Genomic DNA, 27,779 nt, shown 5'->3' with positions numbered 1-27,779 from the left:
TGGAATCATTTCCTCTAAGACAGGCAACTGTTGGCAATTCAGGCCATAGGGCCAAAGGGCTGTTTTTTGTTTTGTTGTTTTTTTATTGAAATATAGTTGATTTACAATGTTGTGCCAATCTCTTATACGAAGTGAAGTAAGTCAGAGACAAATACGATGTGATACCACTTATATGTGGAATCAGTAGGGCTGTTTTTGAACCCTAGCAAGTAATGTCCTCTTTTTGAGATCTATTCCCATGGGCTCAGCTATCTCATCTATGCAAATGACTTACGTTCATTTATTCAGTAAATATTAATTGAGGGCCAGCTTTGTGCCAGACATCAAACCAGGCTCTAGGGATAACAAAGGAGGCGTTTCTACTCCCACTTCTCACCTGTCCCTCTCTTCTAGTTCTATGTTTTTAGTCGCCTTGCACTGTGTCTACACCATTGTTCCACTGCCTTTTTCAGATGCAATAAGTTAATGCAGTGTACTGCATGGAATATTAAATATAGACACAGTCCATACCGACTAAGAGAGATTTTTATCGCCCACCCATTCACACAGGCTACACTATTTCTGTCAGTGTTGTAGTCGTTCTTCCAGTCTTCCAGGGAAGACTGTATGGAGCTAACTTTGACATCTTTCTTTGTATCATGCCCTCTATTAAACTATTTCAAAATTTTATCTTTTCTTCCTTCAAGATATTCCTGCAATCCAGCTTTCTTCTCCATCCTCACTTCTACCTACTAGCCTAACCATTTCAGACTTGGAATACTGCAATTCTTTCCTAACTGGACTTCCTATTTTCTGGTTTTTTTTTTTTTCCCTAAATATTCATTCTCAAAACTGATATAAAATTATACAAATTATCACTCATAGCTACATTACCTTAAAACCCCTACAATACCTAATATTGCCAGATCACAATATCTATTAAAATTCATAGTTTATATAATAAGCATTCTTGCAATATAAGCTCCTTGAGATCAGAGATTTTGCTTTGTTTACTTCTGTATCCTTAGAACAGCATCTGGCTCATAGTTGGCACTAAATAAATATTTGGAATTGAAAAAAATGCATACTTGAGCTTGAAACAATAACAACAACAAAAATCTAGAGGAAATGCCCAGAGGCCAGAAAGGAAGAACTGAAAACTAGATCAATAAGGAGATAAACTGAAACTGGGCCCGAACTAGAGAAGCTGTCAGTCTATAGCAGGAACAGTACAAGATGAGCCTAGGCATTTTATTCTTGAAAGTAAGAAAATACTAATGGTATTATGTCCAAAAGACAGTAGTCAATTTTGAGACAATTTGCCTCACAAGGAATAATTACTGTGGTTGATTTAACACATAATAAAAGTACAGGAGTCCATAATGATACTCAAAGACATATAGAAAAACAGAAAAACAAAACCTCACTTTCATTGAAGGTAATGACTGCATCAAATTCTTACTCTGAAACTTGGTAATTAAAGGAAATAATTAAGCATTTAATCCAAGCCTTTTGGAAATAAACCATAATTTACCTCCTCTTAATGAGGGAAAGCTCTTTTTTTTTTTTTTTTCTTACAGAATATTCCTGCTAGTACTGGAACAATATAATTATAGACAGTTACTATTTTGCAAGCCCCAAGAAGTAATGTACCTGATTGATTTATTATAAAATAATTTAAAATATGGTAGAGTTTCACCCCACAGATTACTTGATAATTCTAAATGGAAAAAATGGTACTTTACAATGGGGAGATATAGCTTTCAGCATTTTAAACAAGTAAACTAGGCATCATTAGTAGTCACAGTACCTGATAGTATATGCAATAGGAAGCACACAAGATCACCTATTAAGTATTCTTGCCAAAAATTAATCTGAATCTAACTAAACTGTCAGATCTGTAAAAAATTAATAAATGAAAATCTCAATTAAATAGAGTTGGGAAACAGAATGGGAAGCTCTCATGCCCTATGATGATAGCAGAGCCCAACAGAAAGAAGAAAGACTCCTTTCCTGTCAAGTTCTCAGTCAGTGAAAAGTCATGGACTCTTTATTTACTATAGCCCTCCCAACTTCCTTTTCCTCTCTATAAAAGCATTGCCCTATGGGGCACTTGCAAGTGGTTCACTGCGATTGCAGACCCCAAATTACAATGCTCTGCTGAGCCCAAATAAACACATCTTTGCTGGAGAAATGTGTGGCAGTCTATTTTTGTTTCAGGTCAACAGATCTCATATGCAGAACTAAATAAAGAAGATAGCCCAAAGAGTGGGGAACATACCCAATTGGATATCAAGATATATCATATCAGAATAATAATTACAATGTATAATATTGACATAGGGAGAGAACACAAGTGAAACAAAAAAGAGAACCAGACCCATGCACATGTGTAAACTTGAAATATGACAGAAGTGAATTTTCAGATTATGGGAAAAATGTATTTTCAATAAATGTTTTTGAGACAATTGTTTATGCATGTGTAACAAATTAAATTGGATCCCTACCTCATGCCATGTGCAGAAGCTAATTCTACATTGAATGAACACTTAAGTGTAGAAGAGAAAACTTTAAAAACATTCAGAAGCAAATATAAATTATCTTTATGACATTCAGTTAAGGACAAATTTTAAAACAAAATACAGAAAGCACTAGAAATAAGATTGATAAATTCACTCCATTAAAATTAATAACTTCTAATTATTAACCATGACACCATAAAGTAAAAAAAGATAAGTTAAAAAATGATGTGACCTATCTGCATCACATGAAAACTAACAAAGGATTAAATTGACTGCTTCAAGATCCACTATGAATCAAAAAGGAAAAGACAAACAACCCAATGGGAAAATGGACAAAGAAGAAAAAGACAAATTAGGATTAGCAAGATAAACAAAACAAAACATGAAAAGATGCTCCATCTCAATAGTAATCAGGAAGATCTCAATTAAGACCATAAAAAGATACAATTTTACACGGACCGGGGTGCAAAATTTAAAAAGTCTAACAATACCAAATTCTGGTGAAAACGTGAAACCCTGGAAATGATTTAGTAAACATTTCAGGTGTGAGTGTTCATTGCAAACTACCACTTGAGAATAAAATGTCTTCATTATCTTGTAAAGTTGAACGAGGATATTCTCTAAATTTCTGCAATTCTACCCCTAGTTATATAACTCAGAAAATTCTAGCATATGTGCACAATGAGATTTGTTCCAGAACTATCAGAGCAGTGTTGTGCATAATAGAAAAAGAAAATCTGAAAAACAACTCCAAAATATTTTTGCAGGAGAATGGATAAATATGTTTGAAATATTCACACAATACAATATTATGCAGCAGAGCCTTAGGGCTTTAACATGAACTAGAACTATACAGACAACATGAATGAGTATTAGAAACATTATATTGAATGAAAGTAAATTGAAGGAGATTACATACAGTATTTTTTAAATTGTGGTATAATTTGCATACAATAAGATGCATTCTTCTTGGCGTGCTGTTATGCATTTTGACAAGTACACGAGTCATGTAACCATTACACAATCAAAAGATTGAGCAATTCTATCATCCCCCAAATTCCTCTCTGTTCCTTTGGAGTCATCCTGTTCCCCCAACATCACGCTCTGATAAATACTGATGTTTTCTGGTCCTATAATTTCCCTTTTTCCAGAATGTCATCTAAATGTAAGCATATTTGATATAGCCTTTCGAGTCTGGTTTCTTTCTCTTAGCATTTGGGGGCCATCCATATTGTGTTTCATTAATTTATTCCTTTTTTACTGTCAGCTAGTGTTCCATTGTATGAATGTATCACAGTTTATTCATTTACCACATTTGGGTTGTTTCTAGTATTTGGGAACTGTGAATAAAGCCACTCTAAACATTACATACAGGTTTTTGTGTCAACTAAAGTTTTCTTTTCTCCTGAAAGCAAACACCTAAGAGTGTTCAGTTATATAGCAAATATATGAATAACTCTGTGAAACTGCAAAACTGTTTTCCAAAGTCGTTGTGCTATTTTGCATTCCCACCAACAATGTATGACTTCAGCTGATACATATCCTCACCAGCACTTGGTATTATCAAGTTTTTAATTTGTTTAATCAAGTCATTCTAACAGGTGTGTAGAGATAGCTCATTTAATTTAAATTGTATTTAATTTTTAAATTAAATTTAAATCGTAATGATTAATGGTATAAGCATATTTCATGTCCTTATTTACCATTTGTGTACCATTTTGGGTGAAGTCTTTGTTCAAATATTTTGTTCATTTTTTATTTATGTTTTCACTAGCCTGACCAAACTGATCAGAGAGATAGCAACAGATACTAGATCTGAAAGATACACATCATTAAAACTGAGACAAGAAATAGAAAATGTTAAAGCTCTGTATTTTTAAAAGAAATCAAAAACCTAATTACAGTTTTTCACACAAAGAATATTCCAAGCACAGCTTTACTGATTAATTCTAAGAAATAAGTTCAACTTACATACTCATGCAGAAAATAAAGAATGAAGGAATATTTACCAACATATAAAAGGGTCAGCATTATCCTGCCATCATATTCAGACAGATATCTTTAGTGAGCATATATGTAACAATCTTTAACAAAATACTAGTAAATTAAATCAGCAATATATAAAAAAAATACAACATTGTGACCAAATAGGGTTTAACTCAGAATGCAAGGTTAGTTTAACATATGAAAATCCAATAATTTACCACATTGCAAATAAAAAGGTGAATAACCATATGATCATGTCAATAGAGGCAGAAAATGAACTTGACAGAATTCATGATTTAAAAACCTATTAGAAAACTAAGAGTAGAAGGTGACTTCCTCACTCTAATAAAGAATATCTGTGTAGGTTTATTTCTGGGCTGTCTCTTCTGTCCCATTTGTCTATGTGTCAGGAAGTAAGATGCCTCCAGGTATGCTATTCTTTCTTAAGATGGTTTTGGCTATTTGAGGCCCATTTGGTTCCATATAAATTATAGGATTGTTTTTCCTACTTCTGTAAAATAAAATGCCATTGGAATTTCGATAGGATTAGACTGAATCTTTAAATAACTTTGGGTAGTGTGGAAAATTTGACAATATTAAGTCTTCTAATCCATGAACATGGGTTGTCTTTCCATTGGTTTTTGTCTTCTTTATTCTCATTTATCAGCGTTTTGTAGTTTTCATTGTATATGGTTTTTACCTCCATGAAGTTTATTTCTAAATGTTTTTTTTATATTGTGAATGGGATTGTTTTCTTAATTTCCTTTTTAGATAGTTTACTGTTAGAATACAGAAATACAACTGATTTTTGTACATTGATTTTGTTTCTTGAAACTTTTTATTGAATCATTTATTCTAACAGATTTTTGTGGAACCTTAGGGCTTTAAAAATATACAATCAGGTCATCTGCAAACAGAAATAATTTTACTTCTTCCTTTCCTATTTAGATGCCTTTTATTATTCTTGCCTAAATGATCTGATTAGTACTTCCAGTACTGTATTATATAAAAGTGGCAAGAGTGGACATCCTTGTCTTGTTCCTGATCTTAGAGTAAAAGCCTTCCATTCTCTACTGTTAAGTATGATGTTAGCAGTGGGCTTTCATAGGTGGCCTTAATTATGTTAATTTCATTCTATTCCTAGTTGGATGAGCATTTGTATCATGAAAGGATTGAATTTTGTCAAATGATTTTTCTGCATCTATTCAGATGATCATATGATTGTCATCTTTCTATCAATGTGATGTATATTTATTGATTTGCATATATTGCACCATCCTTGCATCTAGGGGTAAATCTCACTTGATCATGGTTGTATGGTCCTTTTAGTGTGCTTTTGAATTCATTTTGCTAGTATTTTGTTGAGAATTTTTGCACCTATATTCATCAGGAGTCAGGCTGCATTGCTTTGGGAAACCTTCCTGTTAATATCAGTTTGCTCCTTCTGCAAAACTGTACCTCCTAGAAGCTTTTCTTAAGTTCCAGACTTAGTAAAGTGCTTTCTCTGTTCTCCTACTGCATTTACTGTACTTTATGGACATGATTTGTTTATGAGTGATTCAAAAGTTTTAAAATCACGGATTTAAAATTACATTTCCAGTCACAGTTCTTGACACATAGTGATAACTAACAAATGGCAGCTCCTGCTTTATCAAATACAATTACAGCTTTCAAGAAGCACATAAAGTACTCACCATGTATGTAAACAGATAACTTGACTGTCATAATGGCAGTGTGAAACAAGTAGAACGTTGGCACAAAGAAGGAAATAATCCACTCATGGTGGATAGAAGCTTAGAGTGGGGCTCAAAAAGGATGAATAAAAAATTGCTTACCAGAGAAACATAATAGGGATATCCTAGGAAAGGGCAATAGTATACACACAATATATAAACAATAGTATATACACAAACATATGAAATATCATTATATATTTAGGTAAGTGCAAGTAGTTGAGATGGTTAGGGAGTTAGGTTTGAGTAGGAGAGCAATGAAAAATAAATTTGGAAAATTCAGGAGGGGCAAAATTGTGGAAAGCCTGCTATAAGAGAGTATGGTATTTGGGTATTCTCTGCACACATCGAGAGCCATGAAAGCATTTTAATATAGAAAAATTATATGTTGAAATTTATTATTTTAGCAATATTAATTGTTCTATATTTTATCCGCACAGCAGCATAGAACAGAGATGTAAGAATTACATTTTTTATTCTCCATATATGCTGCTTTTAAATTTCAATGCTGATTTGCTTCAGAAGTTCACAGAAAATCGTTTCTTACCTTGTGACTGCCTTTGGGATATCATCAAATGGCCATTGTGGTCCAAAGAATCCACATCCACTGGCTATTAATGTGGTCATCTTCTCACTTTTCAAATTAATTTGAGCTCACGTTGCACATCTTAATGCAAAAGATATTTAAGTTAAAAGGATCCTTTAAAATACATCCTCTTCTTGATGGTGGTAATCTCTGCATTCAACTAATATGATGTAAGACAACAACTATGACATCATTCATTAGGTTTCTCCAAGGGTCAGAACAGGGAGGGAGGTGGCCTACTAGGAAAATAATGAATCTCTGTGCTGTTTTTCTTCCCCATGTTCTCTTACAGCCTGAACCATACTTTGAGAAAATAGTTGTGTCAACTATTTAAATACATGTCAGCCTGATGATCCTTAAAGGCATCAGTCAAATGAATATTATCCAGTATAAATAGAAGATGTATTTTGTCTTACATGTACACACACATTCATGCACACACAAAAACACCTGTGTTTGTGAATTTGTATGTGTAGTTATATACGTACATGTTCAATGTTCCGTGCTTTTGTGTGTGTGCTTTTGAAGATGTGCACATGACATGGTGAGGGAAGAAGAGGATCTGAGTATATCCAGCCAGATCAGCTGTATTTATTAATCTAAACAAAATTTATGAGCAGGCATTACTTTAGACTTGAATATGCAAAAATGAATAGACATAGTTCCTGACTTGAAGAATTGTATCTACATCCAGTAGGGATACACACAAAATGAAGAAATAAAATTCAAAATAATACATTCTGTGATAGAGCTATAATGCATCTCTGTAGAAACTGAAGAGATGACTGTGGATTCAGACAGTTAATCCTATTCTGCACAATACACTCATCCAAGAATTGAAGCTATGAGAAGAATAAGATACAGACCTTACCTTGAAGGAATTCAAAACTATGAATAGGCAATCAGAGGACAAGTAATTGGTGTTTTAGCCATATTTCCCACACATCTACATCCCACGTCAAATTTTGTTTTGTTTTGTTATTGTCCTGGATTATTTTAAACTGCTTTTACCTATTGATTTTTTCTATAAAGAATATGCTGCACCATATCTTTTCTATTTATTGCTTCAATTCCATAATCCCTCACTATGATAGAAGTTTCATTTGAGTTAGATATTTAAGTGAATCCAATCTCTCATTAAATACACATTTGTTTAGTGCATATTATGTGTTCCAGGTACACTTCAGAGCTAAACTTGTAGTCTGGATGGATAAATTCAGGCAATGGCTATATTAATAATCAGACATCTCCTCTGAAGCCTTAGTAGCAGAATTAGAAAATGTTTAGAGCATGACAACTACTGCTGCATACCTCTGCTAGAATGAGTTGAAAGCTATTTGGTCACCAAAGAGTGCTCTCTCCTCTTCACCTCTTTAACAAAGGTATTACCATAACATAAGTGTTTATGACATACCCTCTGGGTCACTAAGAACAGAACCAAAAATGCCAATTCATTCCAGATCAGTTCCTAGCAACTGCCAGTTAGCAATAACTTTGAAGTTGGGTAAGAGATGAATTTGTGCTTCCAGGGTTGAAATATATGATGTTCCAATGAGTGATGTAACTCCATCCTTTCAAGTATGGGGCCGAAATTAAATCATATGTTATTTGACTGTTAAACTTTTAACTTTTCTTTTCTTTCTTTTCCTTCTCTTCCCCATCTTTCTCTTCCTTCCTTCTTTATCCCTTCTTTTCTTCCTTTCTTTTTTCTTTCTTTTTGTGTGTAGACAACATGTGTCATAAAAATAATAGCATACTGGAAAAAGAATTTTTTTCTGATTTGGGAAATTTCCTGCCAAATCGATATCTCTTTAATGTAATCATTACCATATCAGGAAAGGCAGTAGATACACATCAAAGACCCTGAGAAACGGTTGGAATAGGGTCAGAATCTTTCCTGTGTGTTAGTGACAAAAAGGAATTGAAATTCATTTCGTTTTATTTCACACTTCAATACATTGTCCATATTGCTTTTATTTTTTTTTTAAGAGGGAGAGGTAAAAAATAAGATACTGCTACTCTAAGTTTGACAAATTGTAAAATATTTCTGTTAAATCAGTCCTCTTCCTGTCTTTCCCACTCATTGGCATGTGAACTTCTTTTTCTTTCCAAATGAGTCAGTTGAGAGAATGTCAACATTGCTCTAAGTAGAAGATGCTATCATGCCATCACAAAAACAAAACAAAGTAAAAACAAAATAAACAAAATGCTGCTTTTCCACTTAGCAGCATTTGCTGTCCTCAGGATATGGCGATGTGTACTTCACTTTAAATGGTCTCTTGACTGAATTCTATCAAATACTCTCCCCCATAACCAAATGGACATGCTGGTGAAAATTCCTCCTTCTGAACTAAGGAAGCATTAACAGCCTAAACATTTTTAACAAGATTGGTTTTATTTTACCTTATTAAAATATTTTCATGGCTCCCAGAATACCTTTCTTTTTTAGACATTGAGATGTTGGGCTAGGATTGATTCCAAGGTTATTCTGTTGCCAATACGTTTGAGTTTATAATATCATTAAAACTGAAGACATATGAAAAGCCTGAAATGGAAAGTCAAATATAACTAAAGGAACACATACTCTTTCATTTTGCTGGTCAATTTACTCAGAGCAAAGGAAAAGCAAAACAGGCCATAGGAAGTGTTCAGTAAATAAGTTTTGAATGAATATCTATAGACAAAGAGGGAAATCACCAGATAAAATAAAAATTACTGGTGCTTTTTCATAAAATAGTAGGTTCTACATTTAACTTCTTGCATGTAGGCCGCTAGAGTAAAGACTATACAGAAATTGGGGCTTTTGCATTTTTTTCTCTTAAATAATAGTATTCCTCATAGAGAGAGCAGTGGGCAAGAGGGAGGCTGGGTGATAGTCCTTTATTTAGTTCTACCTCAGTATACATTTACTTTGTTTCTATTTTATTGGTTTCTGCTGGCCCAAGGATAAATCTATTTTATTGTACTAAAAAACTCTATATAGTGGTATAGAAGGAAAGGCCCATTTTTTAATCAGGTTGTTGGTCTTTATAATGTTAACTTGTGTGAGTTCTTTGTATATTTTGGATATTAACCCCTTATCAGATGCATCATTGGCAAATATCTTCTCCTATTCAAGTAGGTGGCCTCTTCATTTTGATAGTTTCTTTGCTGTACTAAAGCTTTTTAGTTTGACATAGTCCCATTTTTAATTTTTGCTTTTGTTTCCCTTGCTTGAGGAGACATACTAAAAATATATAGCTAAGGCTGGTATCAAAGAACATACTGCCTGTGTTTTCCCCTAGGAGTTTTATGGTTTCAGGCCTTACATTTAGATATTTAATATATTTTAAGTTTATTTTTGTATATGGTGTAAGAAAGTAGTCCAGTTTGATTCCCTTGCATGCGGCTGTCCAGTTCTCCAAACACCATTTATTGAAGAGGCTGTCTTTTCTGCATTGTATATTCTTCCTCCTTTGTTGTAGATTAATTGACCATAAAAGTTTAGGTTTATTTCTGGGCCCTCTATTGTGTTCCATTGATCTTTGTGTCTGTTTTTGTGCCAGTACTATACTGTTTTGGTTACTATAGCTTTGTACTACAGTTTGAAATCCAGGCATGTGATACCTCCAGCTTCGTCCTTCTTGCTCAAGATTGTGTTGGCTATTTGGTGTTTTCTGTGTTTCCATACAAGTTTTAGAATTATTTGTTCCAGTTCTGTGAAAAATATCATTGGTATTTTCATAGGAATTGCATTGAATGTGTAGATTGTTTTGGGAAATATAGTCATTTTAACAATATTAATTATTCCAATCCATGAGCACAGTACATCTTTTCATTTGTGTTGTCTTCAATTTCTTTCATCAGTGTCTTATAGTTTTCTGAGTACAGGTCTTTTGCCTCCTTGGTTAGATTTATTCCTAGGTATTTTATTCTTTTTTATGCAATTGTGAATGGGATTGTTTTTCTCTGATAGTTCGTTGTTAGTGTATAGAAATGCAACACATTTCTGCATAGTAATTTTGTTTCCTGCAACTTTAATGAATTCATTTATTAGTTCCAGTAGTTTTTTGGTGGCATTTTTAGGATTTTCTATATATAGAATCATGCCATCTGCAAACAGTTGCAGTTTCTTCATTTTCAATTTGAATTTCTTTTATTTATTTATTTTTTGTGTGTGTAATTGCTGTGGCTAGGACTTCCAGTACTACATTGAATAAAAATGGCAAGTGTGGGCATCCTTGTCTTGTTCCTGATCTTAAAGAAAATGTTTTCAGCTTTTCACTGTTGAATATGATGTTAACTGTAAGCTTGTCATATATGGCCTTTATTATGTTGAGGTATGTTTCCTCTACATCCACTTTGTTGAGAGTTTTTATCATAAATGAATGTTGATTTTGTCAGAACTTTTTATGCATTTATTGAGATGATCGTATGATTTTTCTTCTTCAATTTGTTAACGAGGTGTATCACATTGATTGGTTTGTGCATATTAAACCATCCTTGCATCCCTGGGATAAATCCCATTTGATCATAGTGTATAATCCTTTTAATGTATTGTTGAATTTGGTTTGCTAATATTTTTGTTGAGGATTTTTGCATCTATATTCATCAGGGATTTGGGTCTGTACTTTTCTTTTTTTTGTGGTGTTGTTGTCTGATTTAGTATCAGAGTGATGCTGGCTTCGTAGAATGAGATCAGAAGTTTCCTTCCTCTGCAATGTTTTGGAATAGTTTGAGAAGGATAGGTGTTAACTCTTCTTTAAATGTTCGGTGAAATTCACATGTGAAGACATCTTGTCCTGTACTGTTGTTTGTTGGGAGTTTTAAAAAAATTATTGATTCAGTTTCATTACTGGTAAATGGTCTGTTCATATTTTCTATTTCTTCTTATTCAGTCTTGGGAGATTGTACATTTCTAGGAATTTGTCCATTTCTTCTAGTTTGTCAACCAGTCTTTATTCAGTGTCTTTTAGTCATTTTGGTTGTCTGAAGCTCATTGTCTAGTATATTCTTTAGGAAGTGCTCATGGGAACAATATTCCTTGAGGTCTTGCTTATTCATAACAGTTGTCTGTGCTTTTTATACTTGAAGTTCAGTATTACTGAATATAAAATCCTTGGCTCACATTTTCTTTCCTTAACTCATTATTGACTGGGGGATTTTTGCAGAAACTAACACGTGTGGCTGGCGATTTTTATTTTGGCTGGCCAAAAATTAATTCTGTTATTTCACTAACACTTTGCGGATTATTACATTCAGTAGTTACACCTGACACACCTGTAAAGTCTTCTAATTTTTTGAAATGTTCTCTTCAATCCACTCTTCTGTAGAAGCAAAGGAGCATTCTCCAGCACCATGAATTTCATTTTCACTTTCCATATCAGAATCAATCACTAAGGTTTTTTGTCTTTTTGTTGGTCTAATATTCATATTGTCTGAATCAGAACTATATTCTGAAGAACTATCATCTTTGGAGACACTAGTATATATGTTGCTCAATCAGAGAAAATTCACTGAAAAATTCTTCTTCACTCAAAATTTCGCAATGCATCATTTTTGAAAATTTTGCATTTATAATATACACAAGGTTGGAACAAAAACCTAACAGAGCAAAATGTGAATGATAACAACAATCATAAGTTGTATAATGAACCCTTGATCAATTTTAAGCTCTAACAACTTCCCCCGGTGATGATAATTGTATCACTCTCTAAAAACGTATTGATAGGTCTCTGGTGAATAATGTGTTAAGTGTCTTAAATATGTTACTTTATTTTCTTCTGGCATGAAGTGTTGATGATTAAAAGTTTGTTAATGTAATTTTCTGTTCTTTATAAGTCACACATGTTTTTTGCATAAAAGGCCAAAATTTTTTTCTTTTTTACAAGGTCTAGTAATTTTATTAGGCTATGTTTTGATGTTGGTTATTCTGCATGGATAGTCAGTTATATGGTGTGCTCTTTCAAAATGTAGTTTCACATCCTTTTAAAAAATATCAGGAATATTTTCTTGAATTATAATTTAAAAAATTTGTTTTGCTCTTTTCCTTGGGTTTTCATCTTAAGGGACTCCTAATACTCATATACTGCAACTTCTTTACCTATCTTAAATGTCATTTTCTCTTAAATTCATTTTATCACTCTTCATCTCATTATAATTTAATTTTTTCTTCTTTTGATTTCTAATTTTAATTCTTTATTTGTTGCATTTATTTACTCATGTATTCTAGTATAGCTTACATTTTTAAAAGATTTTAAATTTCTAATTCTGTTTTGAATTAAATCACCTTATTTCTGACTTTTCTACTTTTGATTTATGTTATTTCATGTTCTATATCATTAATACAGATTGGGTTCTTCTGAAATAATAATTTGCAGTTTTGATCTTTTTTTCTATCTTTCATGTCTTTCTGGTGTGATTTCATTGTGATTATATGGGATTTGACCTTGATACATTTTAAGTTGTTCATTTTTTATAAAATTATATTTTGAATGTTTAGAAAGTAGTAGTAGATTTTTCTGACTTCACAGACCTCCCTCTTCTGCTATCTGCATACAGTGTTAAAAATATAGCACCTTGCTTTCTGAGATTTTCTGGCTCTGTTCAGCTTCCCCACTATTATCAGTATCTTCTTCCTTTTTTGTCTCTTTCTTGCTAAACCATGCCTCCAGTCCCAGTAATTTCTCTTCAGTATAGAGACCTGTGCCCTCTTGTGTCAAGTGTGAGAGTTCCTAGATAGCAGACTGCTTCACCTTTAAAGAACTTACAACAGGTGCTTTACACTCACATGCTGCTGGAGTGAACAATATCTTTCTCAGTTTCAGCCACTCTTCTCATATTGGTATGTTGTACTTTTCAGGTATTATCTATTGGGAGTTTTTTGGTTCTCTTATTCTTTGGGTCATCAAATGCCTTGTTATTTTCCGCTGCTTTCTCCCACACAGATGCCAATGACACAAAGGTCTTGTGACTATTGGTAGTTTGTCTCTATCTGCTTGTATTTTGAGGTTGTGTTGTACCTTGTTACCCAGTTTGTTGAATTTTTGTTTTTGCTATCTAGGTGCTATCTTTTTAATGTGGTGATCCAGGAGGACTATGCTGAAAAACTATGCTGCCACTACTATCTTCCTAGAATCTCACAACAGTTGTTCTTTTTATAGATAAGGTACCTGAGGCCCAAGGAGGTACAGTTATTTGCCCAAGATCACACAGCTAGACGCAGAAGATAAATGTACTTGAAAACACCTTGATTAGGACCTGGTACAGAGAGTCTGCTTAACGCATGCTCTTTCCTTCCTATTTCCCTCTCTCCCTTCCTCTCTTCTTCCTATCCTTCTTCCCTTCCTTCATTGCCTCCAATTCGTCCTCATTCCCTCCAGAGCCTAGATTTAAACCCAGTTATTTCTGACTTCAAAGCCTCTGCAAGCTCATTTAATATGCTATGCTTCTACCCCATGATGTGAAGTCACTGGAGCTTTTAATTCAGCAAAACCATTTAAACAAAATTAGTTTCACTAAAACCTACACTTGTCTTGCTCTAAGAACATTTTCCTCTCTGGTTTTATGTTCACATACTTTTCAAATGGAATCTATAAATGTCAAGATTCTTTGACACATGCCTCCTTAAAATATGGTTTGTTAGAAGTAAATCGATGCTCTTATTTTAATGAATATATTTACAGGCATGTTATGTAATTCTTTGAAAGCCTTTTTCATCTCCCACCTCCATCCAGGAAACCACATTTGATAAGGAGTAAATGAAATTTGAACCTAAAAAACCTTGATTTCACTTTCAAATTTAAAATCCACAGAATTTAAAGAGATTTTAAACTTGACCAAAGTCAAATGTCCTGCTTTTGAAAAATCTTATAAAAGCACTACTTTGATTTGAAAACTATATTGCTCTGGGACCCAAGTTCATAAAATCCCAAGCTCCTTTGGTTAGGGTGTTTGACTCCTGATGATACTTGATTGAAAATGATTCATTCAAAAATTGGACACACCATTAAGGCTCCCAAGGAATTTATACAAGTACACTCTGTTATGTAAAAACTCCCAATATACTACTTCTCCATAATCCTCTACGTAAGGCCAATTAGTAATTAGATCTTTGCAAGCAAAATTTTGCCTAAGGCATTAAGTCACCACACAAATCCTAAGGGATTCATAGCTCTATTTCAAGCCAATGCCTTTATAAAATCCTGTTCCAGTTTTTGGCTCTATAATGGATTTCCCAGGTTGGTGATACATCAACAGAAAATGCCATTTCCTTATTTTTTTCTCCTTGAACTTCCTGCTCTAACTGTGCAGGCTTAGTTCTTACTGTTTGAATTTACTTATTGTGGTTTGCATAAAATTATCCTACACTCATCTACGCATAGTAGATAATGGTTATTTGCCTATAAATCTAAGGGGTACTGAGTTTTATATACCTTCCTGCTCTGTGGGCACTCTCTGAACAAATGAGCAGTTGTTCTTGAAACATTTTATATTTTTATGGGATTTGGAACTGTTTCTCCTTGTTGCTTTGTTGCTTTTTAGCAGCTTGAGGCTCCTTCTTTCTTGGTGTTTACTCTGGAGCTGGTGTGAACAGAGGCTCTTGGAAACGGTAGAGTGTTAATATCCTGGAGTGTGTCTTGCTTCATGTAAAAGATTGCTTCTCTAGGCTGCTGGGAGCTGCAGCAGAAGCAAGCCTTTCACAACACACACACAAATACACACAGAGTCATGAATGGCCACACACCTACGCTCACCCTCTCACATTCTCTGATTTCGTATGTGCAGAAACAGGCCAGGAAACCTGACTCCGTGTTGATTGGAACATTACTTTGCATTCATTTACAGAATATTTGGAACCTCACATATGTTTCTCATTAACGCTCATGTTTGATTGTTCTATGTAATTTTTAAAAAATTAAATAAACCTGTATCAGAAATTGTCACTTTGCTTTAAAGAGGCACAATTGACTCCCTTTGGGGAAGCAAAGAAAGAATGAGATGAAATATTTCTGTTCCTTTACATGTATTTCCATAAATGAGACTGGCATTAAGACATAATAATGAATTTGAGGTTCAAGGGATTTTTAAATAGCTTTTGAACAAATCGAGCACAAAGTGGCATTACTTACACAAAGAAACTCATTTAAAACAGAGCCCATTAATGAAATGTGGTTTAAAATCAGGTCTGTCTTAAATATATGTTCAGAATTAAAAGTTACTGGGCCAGAGACTGAAAGTTAAGTAAGCTGATACCTGAATATTATAACTGTAAATTTGGAGGTACATTAATTTTTTCAACCCACAAGGACGTGATTTGGTAAAGTCATACCAGCATAATATTCTTAGGCCTTAATGACTTCATAAATTTCCAAAAATGCAGTTATTTGAATCTATTTCTATTTTACTTAACAACCTACAGGCTGTTCCCAAACTCAGCCTGGTCATGTTGTGGCCCCTTTAAAAAAAAAAGGAAAAAAAAAAGCCTATCTATCTATCTGTTGGGCTGCGCTCCACAGGCCTGCAAGGTCTGTGCTTGCCCAGCTTCAAGACCTAAGAGCCCAGAGTCAGCAGCAGAGACATCAGTGGTTTAATGGATGGGGAAGTTTACACATCTGAAGCAGGGTCCTAGAGCAACACCCCACTGTGTATGGCAGATGGTAGGCAGGACAGGTGGTAGTCTTTGTTCCCGGGGAGGGGAGGGGGGAAGAGGAGATTACCAGTTATAGGGGAATTGTTGTCAGGTGGGCTTATTAGTTACCAGGGAAACCAGTAGAGGGGCACGCCCCCCTCACTGCCCCTTTGATAATGACAGTCACTAGCTGGGGCCTGGGGCAAGTATGCAGGATGGTCAGTCATATGAGTAGGGTTTAGGTGAAGCAGGCACTGGTCAGGCAGAGGATGTACAGAGAGCAAGGGAGCAACCATCTTGAGTGGCCTGACCATACTCTATCTATCTATCTACCTATCTATGTATCTATCTATCATCTATCTACATATCTGAATCCAAGTGGCTAAATCAAGTGTTCCAAGACCCAGATATCAGGTTCACATCACCTCCTGACTCCTTACCTATTCTTTCAGTTCACTCTTTCATTCTAGACGTTTTGGATAGTGTTTTGAATATTAATCATATTTTTTATGTCCTATATTTGACATCTTGGGAGCCTTGAGGACCCAGGGGAGAACTGCCCTTCCCAGGATTATTTAGTTCCTAAAGATAGCAAACAACTTGCCTGTGAGCACACCTTTGATATGCAAACCAACCAATCAGAGCCCATACCTCCAACCACCTCCTTTATATATTCTTACACACCAAGCCAATAGTCTCCCTGCGACTAGGTAACAGACAACTGGGAAACACCCCTATAGTCTAGAACCCACTGGAATTATGCAAACTATCTGATCCTAAACTATCCACTGTGTACTTACCCTGCCTCACCCATTCCTCCTCTCAAAAACCCCAATAAGTCTCAGCCTCATGATTTTTTCTTCTCCCCTCTGCCTCCTGACTGACCCAAGTGCTTCGTTGTGTGGTCCTGCAAGCCATGGAGTGGCCCCTCCTCTTGGGAACTGTAGTAATAAACCATCTTTTCAATAGCAGTCATTCCTGATCTGTAGGCCTCACCATACCTGATTAAAACAAACCCTGGGTACATTTTAGTACATTTTGGTAGCCATCCCTATCATAGACTCCTGGCCTTTCTTTAGCTCTTTTTGCTTCCTATTCCTAAAGAGCTTTCTGACTCTGGACCATGCCTAACACTATTAGATACTCATTTTTGGTGAGGTATCCTCTTGTAAAACTCCTGTTTTTAAAAGTTTAAAACTCACAGAGGAGTACCTTGAATTAAGGGTGGTTAGACATCAGCCAAGCCCCTAGCTTTTGAGGTAAAGGTGCTGCATGCTGACAGGCATAACCCAATCTCCAATGCTGCCTCAGAGATGGAGATGGTTTCAACAGTGATGTACTTCTGCTGGGCGTCCCCTAGGCTCTCTTATTATCTCAAGCCCACAGCGAGTCTTACCTTATTAATCATGCTTCAGATCCCAGTTCTCCCATGGAGTGTAAGAACCTTCTGCCTAATCTTCCAGGCTCATTTCTTCATCTTCTTAAGTATTTTCTCCATCATTTCCACCCAACAGTCTCCTTACTATCTAGCCAAAGTTGTACCAATCCTTAAGTCCTTTATGAACTCTCCAATAATACCCCCTTTCTTTCGTCTGATTATATTTCATTGACCATTTTGTCATTTGTTTTCTTTCCCTCTTTATTTCATGTGCATTTTTCTTGTGTAGCTGGATTATTAGATTTTAAAATACTTGGCACTGTAGAAAAGCTTGGAATTTGGAGTCAGAGGACTTGAGCACATGTGCTAATTTTATTACTTACAAGCTGCATTAGTCTGCTTGGACTTCCATACTACAATACTACAGGCTGGGTGACTTAGACAACAGAAATTTATTTTCTCACAGTTCTGGAGGCTAAAAGTCCCAGATCAAGGTAATGCAAGGTTGGTTCCTAGTAAAGAATCTCTTCCCGGCATGTAAACAACCACCTTCTCACTTTATCTTCATATGGCCTTTCCAAGGTGCATACGTGTGGCATTTGGGAAGAGAGAGAAAGAAAGAGAGCTTTTCTTTTTATTTTTTAGAAAGAGATTTCTGGTATCTGTTCTTTTAAGAGCACCAATCTCATCAGATCAGGGCCCCACTTTATGTCCTCACTTTACCTTAATCATTTTCCTAGATGCCCCATCTCCAAATACAGACATACTGGGGGTTGGGGCTTCAACACATGAATTTTGAGGAGACATAAACATTCCAAGTGACTATGACAATATCTTTACTTTTGAAAATGAGAATACTACTACATAAAATTTCTTCCCAATGCCTTCCAAAGGGCTGAACCATGTTAAGTGCTCAAAGATAGTTATTGTATAGAACTTTAGGTAAAGAATTTTATTCTGTGTATTTATCAAATTGATATAGCAGGACAATAAGTAAATTTATGTCATCTGAGGCTCTGAAGTTAACTTTTCTGGCTTGAAGTGTTGGATATTGGCTGCTAGAAAGGCGTCACATTTTTGCAGCTGGTTCTTTCCATTACCACCACACATAGGATGAAATAGTCTATGGGATCAAATTCTCTCTCTCTAAAAAGAAATTTTAAAGAACACTTCAGAGGAAACCATCTTCTTTATCATACTGTCAACCTAGCTTCCAACTCCAGTGTGAAAATCTCAGAGTTCTAGCTGAAATATGGAAAGGCCCTTTACAATTACATGTCGTCGTTATAGAGGCCAGTTTTGTTCCATTTGGAATTTGATACTACTTTTCAGTAAGTTCTATTTCATCCCTTCCAGATCTACTAGACTTTATTTTAGACTCTCTTCCTAAAGAAACAAAAACTCTTTTTGGTGAATATTAGGTAAAAAATTCAAGTTAAAATTGCCAACCCAGGCTACTCCTTAGAACTTCAAGTTCATTGTTCAGTCCTTCCTGATTCCTAGATCATGGATCTTTTGAAATAATGTTTTTATGTGCTGCCACCAGTTATTACCAGCTCTTCCTTTGGCTTATCCCCAAATTTCTCTTTGTTCTCGCTTTCTTTCTGCTCCATTCCTAGTTAAGTTCTCATCGTGCTCCAAGGAAAACACATTATTTTCTTCTTTAAACATTCTTTCTCATCTGAATTCCTATTCTCAGTTAATGGTATCACTTTTCATCTTGTTGACCAAATTAGAAACTTTGGAATCCATTTTAATTCCTTCTACTTTTACATTCCTCACATGTAATTTAATTGATCACTGAATCATGATGCTTCTCTCTCTTGAACACCTCTGAATTCATTCATTTATTCAATAAGCATTTATTGAGAACTGTTTATGTACCAGGTGCTAGGAATTCAATGGTGAGTGAGATCAGCCTGGTCGTCACAGTCACTGGTTTTATGGTCTAGTGGGAAATGAGTTTTCTCTGCTTGGGAAAATGGTGGTTACTCTGAACTCATTGAAGGGATGTCAGGGCAACAGGAATAGAGGGAATAGAAGGTGCAAAGCCCTGGGAACAAAAGAAAAAATGTCTATTAGTGAAATGGAACCAATCTCAATAATTACAAATGCCTTCTAAGTTAGAGGTTCCCTCACCTTTAACTAATCTTTTGTTTGCTGATAAACCTGTCTTTCTACAACACAGACTTGATTATTATACCCTTGTTTAAGAACTACTGATGAATTCCCATTACCTATAAAGTCCAAACTCAGCATATGATACATAACCCTGTGTGGGATACCTCTAGCCATCCCACATTACTTGCCATTTCCCAAATAAAAATGAACTTTAAAGTTTCATGAAAATGCACTTTAAATTTACTTCTTCCTTCTACATTTGTTCACCTGATAAACTCACTTTAGACTCAGTTTTAATGTCATCATTATGAAAACTTCCCTGACCCTCCAATTTCTCAAATAAAAATAATTGCTTTTTTGTCTTTGATTTTGTAGCTAGTCACAAGTTCATACTGTTTCTATGACTGCCTCCATAGCCAGATTATGTATTTTTCAAGCCCTCTGACTATCTTTGTTGCTTTTCTAGCTCTGAAAACAGTGTTCAGTAACACATCAGAGGTGTTCAGTAAATATAAACTAAATTAAGCTGAATTCACTCTTTCACAAATACTCTTTTCTCTCCTCACTGGGATCAATGCACTTGACTCCTTATGTTTGATTTTTCTCCTTCCCATTTTTAGAAATCATTTGTCCATTAAACTCAGGCCTTGCATTTAACCAAGAAATCTTTTTAATAAAGGTACAACTACTTGTGGAGTGCACCGCTGAATTAATACGAGAATTATCAACCTTTTATAAAGTTGGGCTTACAATAACATACATTTCCTTATGTAGATACTGACATCCTGATGTTGATTCTTTTTTTTTAATTTATTTATTTTATTTTTTTTGGCTGTGTTGGGTCTTCGTTGCTGCGTGTGGGCTTTTCTCTGGTTGCGGAGAGCAGGGGCCACTCTTTGTTGCAGTGTGCAGGCTTCTTATTGCGGTGGCTTCTCTTGTGGAGCACGGGCTCTAGGCACGCGGGCTTCAGTAATTGTGGCACATGGGCTCAGTAGTTGTGGCTTACAGGCTTAGTTGCACCGCAGCATGTGAGATCTTCCTGGACCAGGGCTTGAACCTGTGTCCCCTGCATTGGCAGGTGGATTCCCAACCACTGTGCCACCAGGGAAGCCCTGATGTTGATTCTTGAAATCTAAAATAATACTGTCATTTTACTTCTCCAATTGCTGCTTTTTCTGGCTTTTCCCATACTAACTAGCTTAATACATATTTATTTAAATAAATAAGTATGTATTATGTTCAGTTTAATTCAGTAGAAGTGATTACCAACAAATTTGAAGGCAAAAATGTAAGGATCGCCATAACAAAGCATTTATTATTGGCAAACAAACAGTATCCTGAATTTCTCCATGTTTCAGGATCCCCTGCATCATGTAAATACCTACCTAGGAATTTATAATATAGAAAAAAAACACCCTATATATTATTCTCTATATGAAGGATGCTATTTTACAGGTATGCATTTGCTTGTGCTATTTTCTCTGCCTAGAAAATCCTAACCACTCTTATTCTTTATAAGAACCACTCTTTAGAAAAGTCCTAAAGATGCTACCAGAAAACTACTAGAGCTCATTGATGAATTCGGTAAAGCTGCAGGGTACAAAGTTAATACACAGAAATCTCTTGCATTCCTATACAATAACAACAAAAGATCAGAAACAGAAATTAAGAAAACAACCCCATTTACCAATGTATCAGAAAGAATAAAATACCTAGGAATAAGCCTAACTAAGGAGACAAAAGACCTGTACTCTGAAAACTATAAGATGCTGATGAAAGAAATTGAAAATGACAAACAGATGGAAAGATATACCATGTTCTTGGATTGGAAGAATCAGTATTGTCAAAATGACTCTACTACCCAAAGCAATCTACAGATTTAATGCAATCCCTATCAAATTACCAATGGCATTTTTCACAGAACTAGAACAAAATATTTTTAAATTTATATGGAAAAGCAAAAGACCCCAGATAGCCAAAGCAATCCTGAGAAAGAAAAATGGAGCTGGAAGAATCAGACTCCCTGACTTCAGACTATACTACAAAGCTACAGTAATTAAAACAGTATGGTACTGGCTCAAAAACAGAAGTATACGGCTTCCCTGGTGGCGCAGTGGTTGAGAATCTGCCTGCCAATGCGGGGGACACGGGTTCGGGCCCTGATCTGGGAGGATCCCACATGCCGCGGAGCGGCTAGGCCCGTGAGCCACAATTACTGAGCCTGCACGTCTGGAGCCTGTGCTCCACAACAGGAGAGGCCGCGATGGTGAGAGGCCCGCGCACCGTGATGAAGAGTGGCCCCCACTTGCCACAACTGGAGAAAGCCCTCGCACAGAGACGAAGACCCAACACAGCCATAAATAAATAAATAAATAAATAAAAATTAAAACTTAAAAAAAAAACAATTAGGAATTTCTTAAAAACAAAAACAAAAAAAACAGAAGTATAGACCAGTGGAACAGGATCTAAAGCCCAGAAATAATCCCACACACCTATGGCCAATTAATCTACAACAAAGGAGGCAAGAATATACAATAGAAAAAAGGCAGTCTCTTCAATAAGTGGTGCTGGGAAAACTGGACAGCTACATGTAAAAGAATGAAATTAGAACATTCTCTAACACCATACACAAAAATAAACTCAAAATTGATCAAAGACCTAAATGTAAGGCTGGACACTATAAAACTCTTAGAGGAAAACAGGCAAAACACTATTTGACATAAATCACAGCAATATTTTTTGGTCCACCTCCTAGAGTAATGAAAATAAGAACAAGAATAAACAAATGGAACCTAATTAAACTTAAAAGCTTCTGCACAACAAAGGAAACCATAAACAAAATGAAAAGACAACCCACAGAATGGGAGAAGATATTTGCAAGCAAAGCGACCAACAAGGGATTAATCCCCAAAATATACAAACAGCTCATGCAGCTCTATGTCAAAAAAACAAACAACCCAATCAAAAAATGGGCAGAAATTCTAAACAGACATTTCTCCAAAGAAGACATGCAAATGGCCAAAAATCACATGAAAAGATTCTAGATCACTAATTATTAGAGAAATGCAAATCAAAACTGCAATGAGATATCACCTAACACCAGTCAGAACGGCCATCATCAAGTCTACAAACAGTAAATGCTGGAGAGGGTGTGGAGAAAAGGGAACTGTCCTGCACTGTTGGTGGGAATGTAAATTGATACAACCACTATGGAGAACAGTATGGAGGTGCCATCAAAAACTAAAAATAGAACTACCATATGATCCAGCAACCCCACTCCTGGGCATATATCCAGAGAAAACCATAATCTGAAAGGATACATGCACCGCAATGTTCACTGCAGCACTACTTACAATAGCCAAGACATGGCAGCAACCTAAATGTCCATCGACAGATGAATTGGTAAAGAAAATGTAGTACATATATACAATGGAATATTACTCAGCCATAAAAAAGAATGAAATAATGCCATTTGCAGCAACATGGATGGACCTAGAGATTATCACACTAAGTGAAGTAAGTCAGACAGAGAAAGACAAATATCACATGATATCACTCATATGTGGAATCTAATTTTTAAAAAAATGATACAAATGAACTTATGTATAAAAGAGAAACAGATTTAAAGATATCAAAATCAAACATGGTTGCCAAAGGGGAAATATGGTCAAGGGGAGGGATAAATCAGGAGCTTGGGACGAACATACACACAATACTATATATAAGATAGATTAGCAATAAGGACCTACTGTATAGCACAGGGAACTCTACTCAATATTCTGTGATAACCTATATGAGAAAAGAATCTAAAAAAGAATGGATACATGTATATGTATAACCGAATCACTGTGCTATACACCTGAAACTAACATAATATTGTCAATCAACTATACTCCAATAAAATTTTTAAAAATACCACTCTTTAAAAACCAGCTTTATTATTGCCTCTTGCATGAAGCATTCCCCAAGCCTCCTGTCAGAGTTACAGTAAGAATCCACAGAATCCTGTTTTTATCTTAGAGCACATTCCACATCATATCAAAATTATCTTTTTACCCTCCGTTTTTCCCAATTGAGAGTAAACTCTTCAAAGAAAGGATCCATTTTTTTTTTTAATAGATCTTTCTTGGAGTATAACTGCTTCACAATACTGTTAGTTTCTGTTGCCCAACAAAGTGAATCAGGCATATGCATACACATGTCCCCATATCCCCTCCCTCTTGAGCCTCCCTCCCATCCTCCCTATCCCACTAATCAATGAATTTGGTAAGGTTGCAGGATACGAAATTAATGCACAGAAATCTCTGGCATTCCTATACACCAACAATGAAAAATCAGAAAGAGAAATTAAAGAAACACTCCCATTTACCACTGCAACAAAAAGAATAAAATACCTAGGAATAAACCTGCCTAAGGAGGTGAAAGACTTGTATTCAGAAAACTATAAAACACTGATTAAAGAAATAAAAGATGACATAAACAGATGGAGAAATATACTATGTTCTTGGATGGGAAGAATAAATATTGTGAAAATGACTATACTACCCAAAGCAATCTACAGATTCAGTGCAATCCCTATCAAACTACTAATGGCATTCTTCACAGAATTAGAACAAAAAATTTTACAATTTGTATGGAAACACAAAAGACCCCGAATAGCCAAAGCAACCTGGAGAAAGAAAAACGGAGTTGGAGGTTTCAGGCTCCCTGACTTCAAACTATACCACGATCCATGTTTTATTAATGTATTTTATTCCAGTGTTCCTGACACACAGTAGCTTCTTAGTAAATGTTTATTGACATTATTGAGTTTTGACGCTTAATGTATTTTTTACACCAAATGTATTTTCAGGGCTGGCAGTAGGTAGATGTGTGAAGTTTGTCTCTTGTATTCTTCTGCTATAATCTCCTTTCTTCCTAACTTTTAGTGCATACTTTATTGTCTTCATGCTTTTCCAGCAGTCTTCTCTCATGGTTAAGAATATGTCTCTTATAGTCTTATAACACTAAGATGTTAATGAGGGATATACCAAAGGAATTAATTGTGTAATTTTTGGCACCAAGGAACCTGAGTAGGGGTCTCTATTTTGGTGGGCCTGAGACTTTCCAGTTCTGGTTAAATTATGGTAAGTATGCCCCTATGTCATATCACTCTTTGCTGCTACCATTAAGTAATCTTGGAACTCCAGAGGTCTGTTCACTGTTAGTTATTCCCATATAACCAAATGTCTCATATGAGTAAATCCAATTTGGAAGAAATGTTGGCTAAACATAATAAAAAGTTCCTTTTAATTGAGAGGTATTGAACTGAAATACCTCTGATGTGTCCAGCGGGAATTTGACATGTTGATTTCTCAATCTATTCAATGTTTACTATTTAGGATACTGGTTTATTGCCACACAAATTTCTGCCCCAACTCTGCAAACTAAACTATCATAATTGGATGTCTATACATTAGCATTCCATCTGAGGACGTTTTCAGTCTGGCTCTTCATTACCTTGTCAGTCAACCCTCCGCATATTCTCTTTTCAAGTCATGTAAGACTGCTTCTAAATCACCAAACCACTATGTATTTTCACTCGTCTATATCTTAGCTCATGTAGTTTGCTTTCTCTGGATTTCTCTTCTCTTGCTTATCTCCCTTTAACGTTTTGACTCATCTTTCAACTCTCCTGAGAAAGAGTGATTGATTCTTAAAATAGAATGACTTGCTCCTTCTTCTATCTCCCGCAACACTTTTGTCTAGATTATAGAATTTAGTACAGTGTTGTAGCTTGTTGTATCCTTGTGTATATCACCCACTGAAATATTAATTCTTTGAGATAAAGGATTATGTATTCCTCCTATTTTTTTCTCCCTTCTCAGCCCATTTCAGTTCCTAGAAACTTAGAACAATTTGCTTTAAACGCAGTGGAGGGATGTTGTAATAAGTAAAGTCAGTAAATCGATTGACCTGGCATATATAGTACACTAAAATAAAGTTATATATTTACAGTAAACATTTTTTTTCAGAGCTATAGGACTGCTTTAGCCTTGGTTTTTCATTTATGTTAATGGCATTAGCAAAGTGAACTGTATATATTACTATAACCATAGGGTGATGCTGGTCATTCAAGCCAGAGTCTGGATGGCAGTAGATGAAATGCAGAGATTAAATGGATAGTTGATTGGTTGACCTAAGGATTCCTTAACCTCTGAAATCAAATGATGCCTGTGATTTTCATTACCGGCCTATGCAGAGGCTTATAGGCAAAGTAGATGCTGGCCATGGTGCTGAAGATTTATTTATTTTATTTATTTATTATTTATGGCTGCGTTGGGTCTTCGTTGTTGCGCGCGGGCATTCTCTAGTTGTGGAGAGTGGGGGGCTACTATTTGTTGCAGTGCACGGGCTTCTCATTGTGGTGGCTTCTCTTGTTGTGGAGCATGGGCTCTAGGCACGCGGGCTTCAGTAGTTGTGGCATGTGGCCCAGTAGTTGCGGTGCACGGGTTTAGTTGCTTCACGGCATGTGGGATCTTCCCCGACCAGGTCTCAAACCTGTGTCCCCTGCATTGGCAGGCGGATTCTTAACCACTGTGCCACCAGGGAAGTCCGGTGCTGAAGATTTAAATTACACGTATCTCTTAGCCATATGGTTTTACACAACATCAGAAAAATCAAACCAGTGCCAGTCGAGCACAAGTTTAATTTATTTTATAGATTATATTTTAATGTATGCCTATATATAATGATATCATTGCCCACAACACTTATCAGTTCTACTAGTATTTCTCAACACAGGATAGATTGAAGTACATCATTCCTGAATCATTTAATTTTTTTCAGGGACTTAAAATGTGACTGTAGTTATCTATCATACTCTTAAAAAACTCCTTGTGGAAGTATTATGGATGGCTTCATAAAATTAAGACACTGTTCACCAAATCAAGACACAAGTACCAATAAGCATTCATGTCAGGCAGGGACCTTCATTGAAGAAATCAGATTTACTGTGTAGATATTCATCCTCAAATTTACTTATTGGAAAAATTTTTGTTTCCAGACATAGTTTTAATACTTATAGTAAGAAGTGAGGAAACATGCTTAGAGTAGGGAGGTTCTGAATTAAGCAGTTTTGATGACATATATCTTGAGGTAGATTGGGTGTACAGTATTGTTTTCCTTCTATGTAAGCTTTACTTGTGGATGAATATTTTTATGTGTGTGTGTAGTTTAGGCTTAAATGAAACCTCAGTGTGGAAGTAGTAAAGTGTTACTATGCATATTCCTTTCAAAGCCTGTTTAGGTGAAGGTCAGTTGATAATAGTGTCTGAATATAGAGGAGAAGAAATAAAAGAACAAATCTTTCAAATACTGTTGCTAACACATTTTTAAAGACAATATATTTCCACATTCTAAGGTTTTTGTTGTTGTTGTTGTTCTGTACTTCTGTCTTATCTCACATGATTGTTGAAGGAGTCAATTGAAATAATGAAAATAAACGCATTTTGTAGACTAAAACTTCCTATGCAAATACAAGATTTTATTATTACCATTTCATACTTGGTCTTGATTCTAAGCCTTTTCACCTTTTATCCTACTCTTCAAACTAGGGTCACAAATCTTGGATGGTAGGTGAAGACTTTCTCAGAAATAAAATGCCTGAAATAGATTAAAGGAATAAATGTCCAGATCTTTGACTTTGATATATATTGATACTTGTTCCCAAAACTGATCTGCCTGACAGAGCACCTGTTTTGAAGGAGCAGGTATTACTTTCCCACCTTCTCTTTCACAGTTGTTCTTTCCTCACTTTACATTCAGGATATCCCATTTAGGATATTACTATGATACATTTTTCTGAGGTGTAAAAAATCTCTAT

At 35.4% G+C, this 27,779-nt stretch overlaps 1 protein-coding gene and 1 long non-coding RNA gene across 11 annotated transcripts in view; one reads left to right on the top strand and one right to left on the bottom strand.

Moving 5' to 3' along the window:
• LOC309634446 (uncharacterized protein) overlaps positions 1 to 27,779 on the top strand; it is a 284,447-nt gene that overhangs the window by 486 nt on the left and 256,182 nt on the right. The gene's annotated exons all lie outside the window — the stretch shown is intronic.
• LOC309605497 lies at positions 183 to 26,279 on the bottom strand. Its single transcript, XR_014231403.1, has 2 exons — positions 22,346 to 26,279; positions 183 to 21,991 (listed from the first exon to the last, which is right to left on the bottom strand). It is a non-coding gene; the product is annotated as an uncharacterized lncRNA (long non-coding RNA).

This window comes from Balaenoptera borealis (assembly GCF_965194805.1).
Source record: "Balaenoptera borealis genome assembly, chromosome: 1".
Taxonomy (NCBI): Eukaryota; Metazoa; Chordata; class Mammalia; order Artiodactyla; family Balaenopteridae; genus Balaenoptera; species Balaenoptera borealis.
The sequence above is the reverse complement of the archived record's forward strand: the minus strand, read 5'-3'. Positions and strand labels throughout refer to the sequence as shown.